We start from the raw sequence: 14,386 nt of genomic DNA, 5'->3' as shown, positions 1-14,386 counted from the left end.
CATGATTTAATTAATCAACTCTCAGTTCAGATAGTTTGGTGTTGCATCAGACCTTTATTTTTGCTCATCTCCTCGGCAAAGGGGCTGTACCTTTCCACTCTGAGCACTGTGATAACACTGAGTCCTCCTCAAAGTGGTAAGATTTTTTCTGAGGATTGGTTTATTTTTGCCCCTGCACACTCTAAGTTGACTTCCATCCACAATGTTGAGTTATCTCACTGCCACATGTCTGTCCTGTGATACAAGCTCACTCTCCCCTCCCAGAAGAGAAACTTGCCATCCATCGGCTGGGATCAGGAACAGTATGATCTTTAATGTGCAGAGCTTTGTTATATTTTCCACATCTGCATGTGCTAAATAGATGACAGAGCATTTCCAGTTTTAGCCAGCTTCCCAAGGCACCTGTGATTGCATTTCACAGTGCAATGAGGTTTCTGCTTCACTGTTTTCCTACTATCGTGCTGGTCTAGGTGCATCTTCATTTGCTACCGCTATTGAGCCAGCTCCCAGGGCATCATGTTCTACTCCCTGAAGCTTTGGAGAAGGGAAGGGTCACAAATGCATCCTCCTGAAAATTTCTAGCCCTAAAGCTCCTCCTTTATGCTTGCCTTCTTTGCATAGCAGATGGATTTATCTGTAGAAATGCAGAAGTCCGGCCATGCTCTGCAAAGTGCTGACCTTCCCAGTTTCACAGTGTTTATCCTTTTTGAGTTAACAGCACTTCCTATTTGTAAATAACTTCAAATTAAGCTCTCAATGAAATCCAGCAGCAAACACAGCAGGTATGGGTAGGCTGTATCTCTTTTCTTCCTGTTGACAATGAAATCTCAGTCTGTAATAATAACATCTGTATTATAGCTGCCAGAGGTGTGTTTGTGCTTAATCTTTTAGCAATATGCTTTTTCTATTGCAATTCAGGGTGTAACTAAATATTTCCAGTTCCAGAGAAAGTCTAGCTAGATCACATTGTGATTTATTTTTCCCCAGCCAAAAAGACATAAACTATTTAAAAATACTTGCTAATGCATAAAAGATTGACTAAATCTCTATTTTAATACTGCAATGATGAAAATATCATCAGCAGATAAAGTTAATCCTGCTGATTGAAGAAAGAATCAGCCTGCAATAAATGGAAAATAAGCACAGGACATCAGAGACATCATAAAAATGAGAAAATGATAAGTTTATAGGCATGTGGAGCCAGTGAGTGTTTAAAATCTCTTTGTTTCGAGCTGGTTGAAGCAGAGGCAAGTACACACAAGAAAAAGTACAAGTGAGTGCTTTATTCCGAAACTGAATTAGAACACTAAAGATAACATCAAGGACTGCGTGGAAATCCCCTGGATATGTTTTGTAATTTTTTTCCAGTGAATCTCTGTAAATCAAGGGTAAGTGGATGACCACAGCTGGGCTAGGTTGTGTTTTGGTATTCCGCTTTTGCGGTGCAGACATGCAGGCTGGAATTCATCTCTGTTGTCTTACCCCTCCTTGGCTACCAGGAGTGTCCAGGTGATTGATGAACTGAATCTCACAACACATTCCTAAGGAAATGTTTCCTCTTGGAGAAAGTTAGAAAATCAAGGCAATACACATTCCTGACTGATCAGTTTGATGCAGCGAATGACAGAGCCACTCCAAACTTACGGCATCAAGTGCTTCCTGAAATCACTGGGTGTTAGGCATTTAAATGCCTTGGTTTCTGGGTAATTAACTTCTCACTTTTTTCATTTATATTTGTTCCAAATAAAATTGGAGACATAGCACTTAGCTCTCCTCAGTAGTTAAGAGATTAAATTAATTGATGATCAAAACATGCATTGGCATTCTTAGATGAAAGGTATGATATGTAAATAATAATAATTATTTCTATCTGCATCGAGAATGTACTTACTGCACACTAAGAATCACACTATTTTGATATCAACTGAGTATCACTTTTTTGAAACACTTCATTTTTCTGAAGTCACTTTGTCTTGTTTTCTTTCAGGTACTCCATGGGATATAGAGGAATCAAAATGAAACTTGCCCAAAGGGAGCATGTGAAACCACATGCATGTCTCTGCACTGGACAACACCTAAATATTAATGAATTGACATTCACTACCATTGCTTCAGTACCATTTCCTTGGTTATTTTAACAGTGTTCTAGAAATCCCTTTGGATTCTAAAAAAATTCCTATTTCAGGGCCAACACGTTCTCAGTGTAGAAAATCAGACCAAATGGAGATGTAGCAGGACAGGGCTGTTTGGAATAAGCGTTAATGGTAAGGCAGTTGCCAAAACCAATATATCCTCAACATGCATTAATAATCCATTCAAGAAAATAGCGTTTTCCTCTGTAGTCAATGGAATTGCATCAAAGATCTACCTGTCTCCCTTATCAGTTTCTTTTCTGACAAAACAAAAATCTGAATTTTTTCAAACAGCAAGGAAAAGTACTGAGTCACAATTTTCTGTACACCACTTGCAGCTGGCTGCAGATCAGTGTTCAGCTTCGTTGAATCATAATACAGTTGAGATGTGCCAGGGAATTTGTATCCGGCTTACACGGTGATTAATGTTATAAATTGAGGCAAATAGAGGACCCACTTGTTTACTCTGAGGTTTCAAGGTTATCAAGGGAGATGAGAATAAACCACTGTGGCATGAACAAGGAAATGAGGTGAGAAGTTCATCTAGCTGGTTTTATCTGTTTCTGTGTTGACTTACTGACATAATCAAGGGATAAACACCCTCTTTGTAATGGAAAAATATTCATAATAAAGATAAAATTGTGATTTTAGTGAGACCTGAAAAGAATCAGTAAAAAGTTTTAGAATTACTAAATTCTAAGCATGGAAAAAAAACAACACCTCAGCAATGAGAAATAAAGGGGCAAGAAACACCTTTTCTGTTAGGTTACCAGGACATCCCTAAAGAGTTTTACCCCTGTAAAACTGTGAGCTCATATTGTTCACTGTGCCCCCAGTTGTCTTTGTTGCTCTCAGGATGAAATACCCCACTTTGTACTTTCCTGTATTAAAGTCATTTGTTTCAGCAGGTCTGCTTTGGTAATCCAGCTGTTTTACACTGTCTGACTCCTCTTCCTCAACCATACTTAGTTTTCCCAGTTTCTTGGGATCTTTGGTTTGTACCAAAAATATAAAGTAATGACTCAATATTTTCTTCCTAGACAGAGATAAAAATGTAAAATGAGATGAAATCTGGCACTGATCTTTGCAGAAAACAACTAGAGAAGTCATGTGGTAAAGATTTCTTATGGCCAATGTAATTGGCCATAGTAATTAGTAGCAATTATGCCAGGGTATCAGTTCTCAGTTTAATGTGCATGGGGGTTTTTGCCAGCAAGAATTGCTAGATTTTTCTGTCCAAACATTCTGCATTACCAATAAAAATACCTCACAAAAGTCTATGTATTTGCTTTTACCAACCAGGCTAGAAATTGACATCAGCAAAGCATTTAATCAGGTTTATTAAAGAAAATTTGTTTTCTAATAATTAACATAGACTTACACTGGCTGTTTTCCTTCTTCAAGCAACTCTTGTATGACTTGTGGGTGTAAGTTGCATTAAAGAAGAAGTGATGTTATTTACTTGTACCACATATGAACAATAATTTCCATTAGATTATTATTTAAGGGAAATGTTATATACAGAACCAAGATGTTTGCTGAACATTGTCTCTCTTTCTTCTTAGAATTTTATTATCTCCAAAGGATAATGACTGATATTAACTGGATTATAAGAATCCTTTCTTGCTTTTAGATATCCCTCCATGTGGGCACAATTCAGATTTGGGAAGATATACAAAATGTTCCTAAAGTCATCCTTGTACTAATGTTCACGTTCTGATAAAGCAGAATTCCTTTGAAAAGGTCCAATAATTTTATGCAGTCCATCGACCTTCAATTCTGAGCTGCAAGGAATTTTGACTTCAGACAAAAATTTACCTAGGGAGATCACCTACTGTGTAAAGTCTCTCCAGTGTCATTAATGTTTAGTAGCCCCAGTGTACCTATCTAATCCACAAGAAAAATAAGCAAAGTCAAACCCTTGAAAGAGTTTCATACTACTTTTTCATACAACTTTTTACCACCTATGTGTTTCATACAACTTTTTACCACCTCTGTGGAAAAGGTGTAAACCACCCTATCTCCTGGCATCTGAAGTTAGACTTCAGGGAGTTTCAATCCCTCTATGTGGGAGAGACATGTTCATGCTGTAAACAAGTCAGATGTCAAAAGAACAAATGGATGACACACCGGGTGCTGGGTTAGGGTTCAACCGTCAAGTTTTGGCATTATGTGGCAATGCAAAAAGTTCCCTACTCCTACATGTCTGCACCATCCACGCAACTCCTCTGCTGAGCTGCTCCAGCACAGCCAAGGAAAGGACTTTCTGGTCCCCCAGTATGGAAAATGTGATGCTCTTTATTTTTAATTCTACACAGCTGTTGTGTTGTACCAGGGCTAAATGAACTGCAAACACAATATGAGAAAATAGCGTGATGTTGGTTTCCTCCATCAAGTCACTGAAAATTTTCAAGAAGACAGCATTAATTAAAAAAAAAAGAGTAATTAAAATATTTGTACTAAGATTTAATAGGAACACAAGTAAAAGAACCTCAAGTATATTTGCTATCAGAAGCAAAAGTGTCATGTAAGTGAGAATTAAATAGTTCTTGGATTAGCTTATATGCAGGAGGAAAAAAAAACTTAAGAAGAAATGAAATATTTTTCTTTTTCTAATTAAAATAAATAAAAAGTGACAAATTTTCAGTAGATCAACTAGCATCAGCCTCTATGCTATGGGGTGCTCTGTGGTGACTAGAAGTCAGCATGATTGCACCGACACTTGTCTATGCTTGCTGAACCTGAGGCAGGTTGCGAGGCTCCCCTTGTCCAGCACCAAGCCTCTTTGCAAGTTCAGCCCAGATTTGGGCTGCGTTCAAATGTCATGAGTGCCACCAGCAGTCCTTCCTGGCAGGATCCCAGGCGTGGTGCTGCCACAGAGCAGGTGAGATATGTGGCAGCTCACCTGGACAGAGCATAGGATAGCCCATCCCCAGAGGAGAAATTTTAAAAAACTACTTCTACGGGGGGTATTTCTTCCTCTGGGAAAGAAGCACACCCTGGCCCCACTCAGTGGTGGGCTGGTGTTGGAGCTGGCTTTGGACATAATCCAAGGGAAGTCTGTCAAGACTTTAACTTATGAGAAACATCCTGTTGGAGTTCTCTGTCGCTCTCAGCTCCGAGGATTTTAGGTTGCAGCTTGAAGGACTAAGGATACCTCAGGAACATTTTTCTGCATCAGATTCATGCCTGATAGGTCTGAAGAGGAATTTTCCCCTTTGCTGGCTCTGTCTGGGGAGAGTCTGAGTGGTGCTTTTACGAGGTGGTGAGCAAAGAGGGGGTTTCCCACTTGCGACCACAGGAGATTACCATACTGCCTGCATAAAAAGAGTTACTTACAACAACAGCACCTGTTGCCTCTCAGGGCAGACTGCTGGGCAGAATCTGGGTGAACCAGTCAGGGGTTCACACCAGTGTCCAGGTCCTTGGGCAGTGTGGCAGTGCTGGGAGAGCACAGCACACCTCTGTGCAGCTGGCACCTGGCCACCTCACCTTTGGCAGGACTTCCAATTTTTTTGTCATCTCCATACACTTTGTATGCCAGCAAACACCAGCACTGCCACTTTACTCTGAAGTCCCTGTTTGTAAGCTGAGGCATTTCCTGGCAGGGTACTCAGGCAGGTCAGGGCATCCATACCTGTCCAACAATGCCCTGAGTGATCCCTCAGTGCAAGGGCCAGAGCACTCCCTGTGGGCTCAAATCAGCATGGAAAACTGGGAAAGTCAGCTCATTTAATTCTATTTTCACCCCAAGCTCAATGCAGCCTTCATCAGTTCCCTTCATACCACACAAAATAACAGCCCAGGGTCTTTAAGGTAGATGGCAAAACCTCTTGAAATCTCTTTGTCTGCTGCTTCCATAAACACAGTCTTGGCTGAATCTGCTGGGTTTTTTGGGGGTTTTTTTCAGGTTTTGCCACATTTTCTGTGAATTTTGGAAGCATATGTCTCAGAAAATCCCCTAACAAGTGTGTTTCCAGCATGGGAGGAAGGAACATCTCAGCAATGTTTCTCCTGCACAACCCGGCCATTCAGTCCAATCCAAAATGTGCAGTGAAGCATGAGTTAGATCTTAGTTTCTAACCACTGACATCAGCCCAGTCACCCACAAATAGACAAGTTTTTTGCCATCAAAGTCTGGTTCATCCATTTATCTCCTTTCCAAAAGATTCTCTAGAGAGCTGGAGGCATGAGTGTAGATGGACACATTTAGACTGCACCAGTCCCTTGGGGCAGACCAAGGTGCAGAGCTGTTCTTAGCCTTGTTCACAGCTAATGAACCAGGGTATCTGCGCCCTATATAATTCCAGGCTTTAAAATTTCAAATTGTAAATTTGTAATTACAAATTTAAGAGGCAACATTTTGCAGATGTAATTTTTCCTGAAAAATTCTGTTCAGGGTGAAGAAAGAGAAAGCGGACAAGCAGACTGTTTTGTTGCTTTGTTGGTTTTTGGAGGTTTTTTCAGACTGCAGATTATCATTGTAAAGTTATCTCTGTCAAAGCAACATAAGCTTTTTCTGATATCATTGTACATAATGTCAAAGCCTTAAGTCCTTACCTGGCACAATACATTACTGAGAGGCTGGATGAGAGGACGGGGTATATTTGCATTGTACCTTTCCTTCCTCCATAACTAACATAAGTTACTTAACCAAAGAAACCAGCAACAGGAAAATGAGGTCTTGCTTATAACACTGTTTATCTTGTCACCAGAATTAAGTTTATCACGTAAAGATAATAACTGCAATTACAAAGCCATCTTCTCACTGAATAACAGTGAGTAACAGGAAAAGATAAGTCACACCACACCACACCCACCAATGTCTCTTGCAGGTGATTTTTTCCAGCCTTCAAACATTCACTTTAGTCCTCCTACTTCTAACTTAATCAAAGACGATGTGAAACACTTCATTTTAAAATTTACCCTTAAATACTCACCCAGACTGTACAAGTCTGCCTTCATGCCCATCAGCATTGCAGTGCATGGACTCCTCTCAGCAGAAGACCTCCTTCTATCCCACCTCCTCTGCCCCTCCAGGCATGAAGCTAATGGTGGGATTATGTTCTACTAGGCCACATCACAGCTTCCCTGCTACTTTGCTTGGACTCTCTCCAGAGGAATATTGCTACAAAAGCATTTTTTATTTCATCTGATCAATACCCACTTGAGTGTAATGGGGGATTACTTCACCATATGTTTCCTGCTTTTCCCCTGGGTATTAATTACGCATATTCTCCCCACCTCTTCTCAGTAAGACACAGGGGAAACTAGCAACTGGTGATGGCTTATCTGCACAGATTTCACATGGTTTGTCATCACAAGACAGGGTTTAGTAGCTCGTACAGCTTTTTGCTAGACTGAGTGGTTTATTCTGATTTCTCTCACTTTGCTTTTTTTTGTCCAACGTCTAGGATTTCCACAGAGGGAGGTTTTAAAAACAAATTCCGCAAAATTTAAATTGTATCTTTCCTCCTTAAAACCTCTCTACTGAAAATCTAAATTGGAAGTGTATAATAGTTCGTGCAACCTCTTCCTTTCCCATGTGAAAGTAGTTCTAGTTCCTCAGACACTTTAGGTACTTTTCTATGCACCTTAGGTGGAAACACTCATACATAAGTCTCAGTTATTCTTTATTTCAGTTCATGATGAGTTGTTTTAGACACACTTATCTCCAGCCACATCTCTCCAAGCAACATGAAAATATTGTCATATTTTTTCAAAATGTCACAGGTACTTTTGTACATTTCAAAAGTGATTGTGGCCAGAAGAGGTCAGACAGGAAGCAGGCCTTTGACTGGAGCAGCACATCCTGCACACTCATCCGATGTCCTCAAATGATGCCTTCAGTTCCCACTGCTCCACTGTCTTCCAGGGGCTGGTGGACCTCCAGAGCTTTGCTGTGTGCATGGTCTGGCATCTCCATGTCTCCGTGACGGTGCTTTCCAATGGCAGAGGCCGGGTGTGCTCAGAACGCTGAGCCAGCTCAGGCATCAGGGCAGTGCCTGTGGTCAGCACAGCTGCTGTCGTGCAGTGAGAGTTGTCACACTGGAAGCTAAAATAAGTTTCCTAGTGGGCAGATTCTCCTTCCTAGTTCCTCTTTTAACCTTTTTTTTTTTTTTAATTACTTTTTGCCTCCCCCTTGCTCATCACAGCCTTCTCTTGCCTGCTTGGCCAGCAGCTGGCCTGCCTGCCTGCTGCATTTCATCTTCTCCTCTGCAAAGGAGCTCTTTGCCCCATGACCAGCCCCCAGCCAGCCCTGCCCCGAACTCCCGGCTTTCCAGCATCACTGTGTTCCATCACCAGCACCCCGCGCTCCACAGCTGCTCCGGGAAGCCACACCACTTCACAGTGCTGCCTGTCTCTGCTACATCTCAGGGCTTCTCTCCTTCTTTAAGAAGGTGTGGCATCAAAAGGGAAGAAGCATTTGCCTTTGTTCTAGAGGTTATTTAAGGCTGCCTGTTGCATAATTAGGAAATGTTTCCACCAAGTGATTAGCAGCCTACCCAGCTGTCAGTATCTTTTTTCACCATGCACTTGGGAGCACACCCAATCTTTTGCTTTGTGCTGAGCCATTTGCACTTTTCCCCTGCAGTTCTTTTCAGTGGAAAGGGCAGAAGGCAAGCTCATCTTGTGGGAAGAGCCATGCAGAGGCCCCCGGAATGGCAGCCCCAGATGAGCTGCATCCATTCCCTTGCTCCACACGGGACAGACAGAAGGGGCTCCATCTCAGCTGGGTAAGGCAGGGCTGGCTCTCACACTGTCCCACTGCACTGTCTGTGTTTCAGAGAACAGGATGTGAGTGTACCACTTCACCTTGTCCCTCGCTAGCCAGATCAACCAGCACTGCAGCCACTCTGGCACAAGATGAGGTTTTATTTCTAATCATAACAAAAACAGGGAACTTTGCTACATAATGGGCAATGAAAGAAGTAATTCTTTAGACTTCCAAGAGAAACAGTCTAGTCGTTCTGTAATCCTCTACAGACATTTTCTCTACCTGCCTTTTCTGAGGCATGCAGGTGCCCTCTCTCCCTCTTCACTCAAACTGTGCAGCGTGCTTGCACATCTCCTGTGGAGCCACATGTGTCTTTCAAGAGCTGCTGTGCGCTGCTTACATGGAAAATGCTAAAAGTGGCACAAGACCTTGGGATAATTATTCCCTTAAGAACCACTTCCTGACATTTAACTATGCCTTTTTCTGTTCGTTTGTTTTGTTGGTTTGTTTTTTGGCTTGAGAAATAACATAGCTACTATTTGTAAATGTTTCCTTCCTCTTCAATAACGTTCTCCATGTTTTTCCAGTGTCTGTTGAAAGCAGAGAAAAATACCACAGGCTTCAATAGCCATCATGCATTTATTATAGAGTTCAATAAAACATTCACATACCACAGCAATGAGCAAGATACAGCCATGGGGGCTACAGCTTGATCTAGAGCTAGAGCTAGCTAGCTAGTTAGGGCTAGAGCTTAATGAGAAATTTTACCCATGCTTCTATCTAAAATCAAGAGGGATGATATGAATCAGGTAAACAACCCATACTTCCCTGAGCACTCAATTTATGGACTGCCCTGTGGTCAGCTTGAAGGAGGCAGACAGCCAGTGACAGCTTTCCCAGGGAGCAGAGTCATTGGAAGTCCTCAGGTTCAAATCCATCACTCTGAGGGCTGGGTTACCAGCACAGCAGAGGAAGGCACATTTACCTAAGCATCTTCATTCATTAATTAAAACAGCAAAAGGAGAAGACCGGAGAGGAATCTCTTAAATTTCATGCAAATTTCGGTGTTGAGACTGGAAGTGACCCAAAGGGCCACTAATACTGCTACTGTCCCAAGGGGCATCACAAGCCAGGCAAGATGTTGCTTGTCAACACACTTCAGTTCTTCATAAAGAAGGCCCTAGAAAACCCCACAGCTACACTCTGCCTCTCAGCCTGCAGTTTTACAACTTGATATCCTTTTCCTTAGGAAGGTGTCACCTTCACCCACTTACAGAAAACCACACAGAAGTGACCTGGCTTTACTTGCAGCTTGAAGTCTTACACTGCCACCCTTAAAATCTAGCTTCAAGAAGCAAGCCAGTGCCTGGGTTAAGACCACAAGCTTTCCAAATAAGCTTCCTCTTCACTTCAAACTTTGATTGTTGGTGGAACAATCTGATACCAAAGATAGCAAATGCTTTAAACTACAAATACAGAGCAGCCAGGGGTATTGTGTGTGGTTGAATAAGGGGAAGTACTTGACCTCGTGGCACCCTTAGTTCCAGATGAGCAGTCCTGAGCCTTTTGAATCCGTATCTGACTGCTTGCTTTTTTGTCCATGTTCATCCTTGAGGTTATGTGTCATATTTTTAATGAAATAATCATAACTTATAAAAACATTTGCTGATGGGTATTGATGCTAGAGGAATACCGAACAAGCAATATATGTACCCACATGAAGCACAGTACTGCTGCTGCAGCCCCTTTAACTTTAAGCCCCAGAGAGAAAGAAGGAAAAGGTGAAAAAAGTATTCCTTTTATGAAGAGAGGAAATAAATATTGGAGTTCACTTTCCAAGGAATATAACATTTAGATGAATCCTTTCTAGAGGCCTGTCCGTGAATAAGATAATTTTGTGAGCTTGGGAGAATGTGTGGCAGTTCTTAAGTCTTCCACAATTTTCCTATATAACTTAGACAAGTCATTTAACCTTTCTTAAAAATTGTTGGTGTTTTTTAAGTAGCATTCCTGGCAACACTGCTCTCCATAACATTTTCATACACTAGATCAGGTGTTTGAGATTTTCTATACAAATATATATTATACATGCACACCCCATCCCATCTTCTAGTGCTGGTGCAGCAAACAAAAATCACTCTCACCTCTTGAAGGTACAATGTTTCTATAAGAGAAGGAGATAGCCAGAACCAGACTCATAGCTGACAAGCACTAAAGGGAGGCTCATAATCTCAACTCACTTTCTATTTGGCGTCACAATGGGCAGTTTCATCCAGGACTGACTAAACAGAGATGCAAGATTAGCTTGACAGCCTGTTAAGAAATCCATCATTTCCCCATTTCAGAAGGCTGCAATTATGTGTTTTCTCCAAATTTGCATGAGTCTTGCTCCTGTTATTAGAAACAACAGAAAGAACTTGGGACATTTACTGGCAATTGACAGAAATGGACAAAATGTTAATAAATAAATCACCACTTAGCATAAGAAAAGTCTCTAGAGTATGCTTGTGTAACATTTTATTTGCATACTTTGAAATTTATTCTGATTTATATCAATGCATGATATTGATAAAGAAATGTTTGAAAGAGTTTTGCACTATTTTAATTAAGTTTTATAAATTAATTTGTAGCTGCCAGTTTACCTGATATACCCTGGAGAAAGAGTCTTCTTTTTACTGAAATACTAAGATGAAGGTAAGCTTTGATTAAACTACTTCAGCCTCAGATAAATCTCATTGTAGACACGTTCCCTGACCTCAGTAGTTTTATTTTGAATATCGTAGCTACTAATGTAGATTCAAATCTCACTGCTGGATCAGAGAAAAGGTGTAGAAGAAATATTATTGTCTTCATCAGGGAATTTGCGACAAGATTTGAAAACAATTGTCATGGTCAACAAGATACACCAATCCCTGTCTGTGGGTCCGTTATTTCAGTAGCTATTTCCTGACCTGCCTGCCATTCTCCATCATTGTTTCTTTTTAATCCTGGCAGTGCACATCAGAATTCCCAGGAACACAGCCTTACTGGGCAGAGAAGGTTTGTGGTCCACATTAGTCTTCCAGAAAGCCCCAGTGATTAACCCAGTGCTGTACTGACTGCTTACATTTCACTGTTTTATGTCAAGAAATAGGAACCTAATTTAAAGATCTTATCAGACACAGATACAGAAGCAAAAATTTTCTATCACTGGGCATTCATCTTAATGCTTGGCAACCGGGATGTAGCATTGCTTCAGCTCAGACAGAACTGGCTTGAACTTTGGCTCCTTTCCTAAGATGAATCCACAATTTTCACATTTTAAATGTACAAAGAGCTGTTAAATATTTTATATTTTAAAAATTACTCTTTTTTTCTAATCTATGTGGAAATAAAACAGCTGTTTTACTAGGAAAAAAAAAATCCTTAAAACAAGTAATTTAGTTGCCTGACCAAGAATGAGACAGGTCAAGGGAACATAGATGGAAAAAACTTGCCATACTGAAGTCAATGATGGATTTTCTCTTGTCAGTCTATGAGACCAGGTTTCCACATTCTGCTTGTGAAATCAGCCTGCGTAACATCACAGTTCTAAAAAGCAGGTAGTCAGGAAGAAAATACATTAGAAAAGTAAACTGCATCCAAAGTGGTTGAAAACAGCCTGACACAAAACCTCAGAATTAAAAGGAAGCAATGCTATCAAAGCAGTATTTGCAATATCACGTCAGTTCTGCCAAAATACTATTTCATAGAAAGTGAGAAACTCATGACATAATCAGATGATCTGCTTGAAATTCTCATTTAAAACAAGTAACACTGAAACTACAGATTTTTGTTAAAGTGAAATTTTTGTGTGAATTCAAGCTAGAGTAAATGCAGGCCTAGATTTCCTCTGCCGAATTTTTATCATTTTCTAGAGTTCTTTGGTGACAAGTTCAATATTTAGATTTCAAAAATTTCAAAATCTTTTGTGAAAGAAATTCTCCAGCCCCTCTTACTGATTTTTAATTTGCTTTCTCTAAAATTTTTAACATAAGAATTTGATTATTAAATCATAATAGAACCAAGCCAATTATTAATATGCAATGTTTTTTACTCTGAGTGTTATATTTTCCTTATGGGATGGATCAACATTTTCAAATAGGGGAAAGTATCGCTTCTGCACACCCTCTCAGAGGCATTGAAGAAATTCCAGAGGTGCTCAGGCTGTTGCCATGGCTGTAGAAATGTTGTGAGCCCTTTCCAGTGCACCCAAGGGCAGGTTCTTCACCTGATCATTGACAGAAGGTTCAAAACCAAGTAGACACATTAGGGATTTCTTTTCCATGATTTCTGAGGAAGTAGAGACTAAGGAGGAGGCAAAAATGAGGGAGAAGCAGCAGAGGGAATACGAGGGTCAGAGAAAGGGGGAAGAAGTGGAATATTGGAGCTCCGTGTGGGAGCCCATGCAGCTGCCAGCAGCCATGGAGGATGCACACTAGAGCGCATGAATATTCCTAAAGAACTGCAGCTTGTAGAGAGCCCACATCAGAGCAGATTTTTCCTGACAGCAGCTGCAGTTCATGAGCAAATCAGTGGAGCAGAGGAAGTGTGAGGAGGAAGGATTAGCAGAGAGAAACCACTCTGTACTGATCATATCCACCCCTGCCACTCTACACCATTTAGAGTGGGTAGCAGAGTCTGGGTTGAGGGAGTTGAGACTGGAGAAGTGGAGAGGGTATTGTTTTAATGTTCTTCTTTTTGTTTTCACTATTTTAGTTGGCAATAAATTACATTGATTTTCCCTTAAGAAGTCTGTTTTGGCCATAACAACAACTAGGAAGCACTGTCCCTGTCTTTATCCTGGCCCATGATCTTTCTCATCCTATTTTCTTCTCCCTGTGTCCTACTGGAGAAGGAGGGGAGGGAGGAGAGAGTGAGCAGCTGGGTGGGTATTTGGCTGTTGGCCAAGATTAACCCACCACAGCCTTCTTTTGGCATCCAAGGACTTCTCCTTCGTGGGAAGGGGCAGAAATGTTGTACTTTTGCATTACCCTTCCTCTGCCACCCAGAAGTATGGCTGGCACAGCCACTGACAGACCAGTGCTCCATATCCGGGATTTCTAGCAGCATCTCAAACTGAGTCAGGGGTGTCTCCCCATGGTGATGGCAGGAAATGTCATCCTTGGCCTCCCTTAGAATCAGGCAGGGTCTAGCACTAGGGGACAGCCAGAACCTACATGCTTAAGCTCCACACTGTCCAAGATGTCCTGCTCAAGCTGGTTTTGTGAACTTCATCAGGGTGAGTTGTCCTGCCTCTGTGGCCTGTCCACATTAATTTTACTATGAAAAGACTAATAGACTTTATGAAAATGATACTGCATCTTTATTATGGGTTATAGCAGAATAAGAAGGCACGTGTGGCCTTTTGTTGCTGAATACAGACATCTAGTGGCTACGTCTTGCTTAGTTTTCAAAAGAGAACAGTGCTAACAGAAGACCAAGAGAATGATGGGGCACAAGCCAGAAAATTTCCTTCCTCATACCTCACTTAGAGTTACCCTGAAAGTCTTGTCCT

Source organism: Motacilla alba, chromosome 3 (genome assembly GCF_015832195.1).
Source record: "Motacilla alba alba isolate MOTALB_02 chromosome 3, Motacilla_alba_V1.0_pri, whole genome shotgun sequence".
NCBI classification, from domain to species: Eukaryota; Metazoa; Chordata; class Aves; order Passeriformes; family Motacillidae; genus Motacilla; species Motacilla alba.
This window is presented reverse-complemented; position numbering follows the sequence as displayed.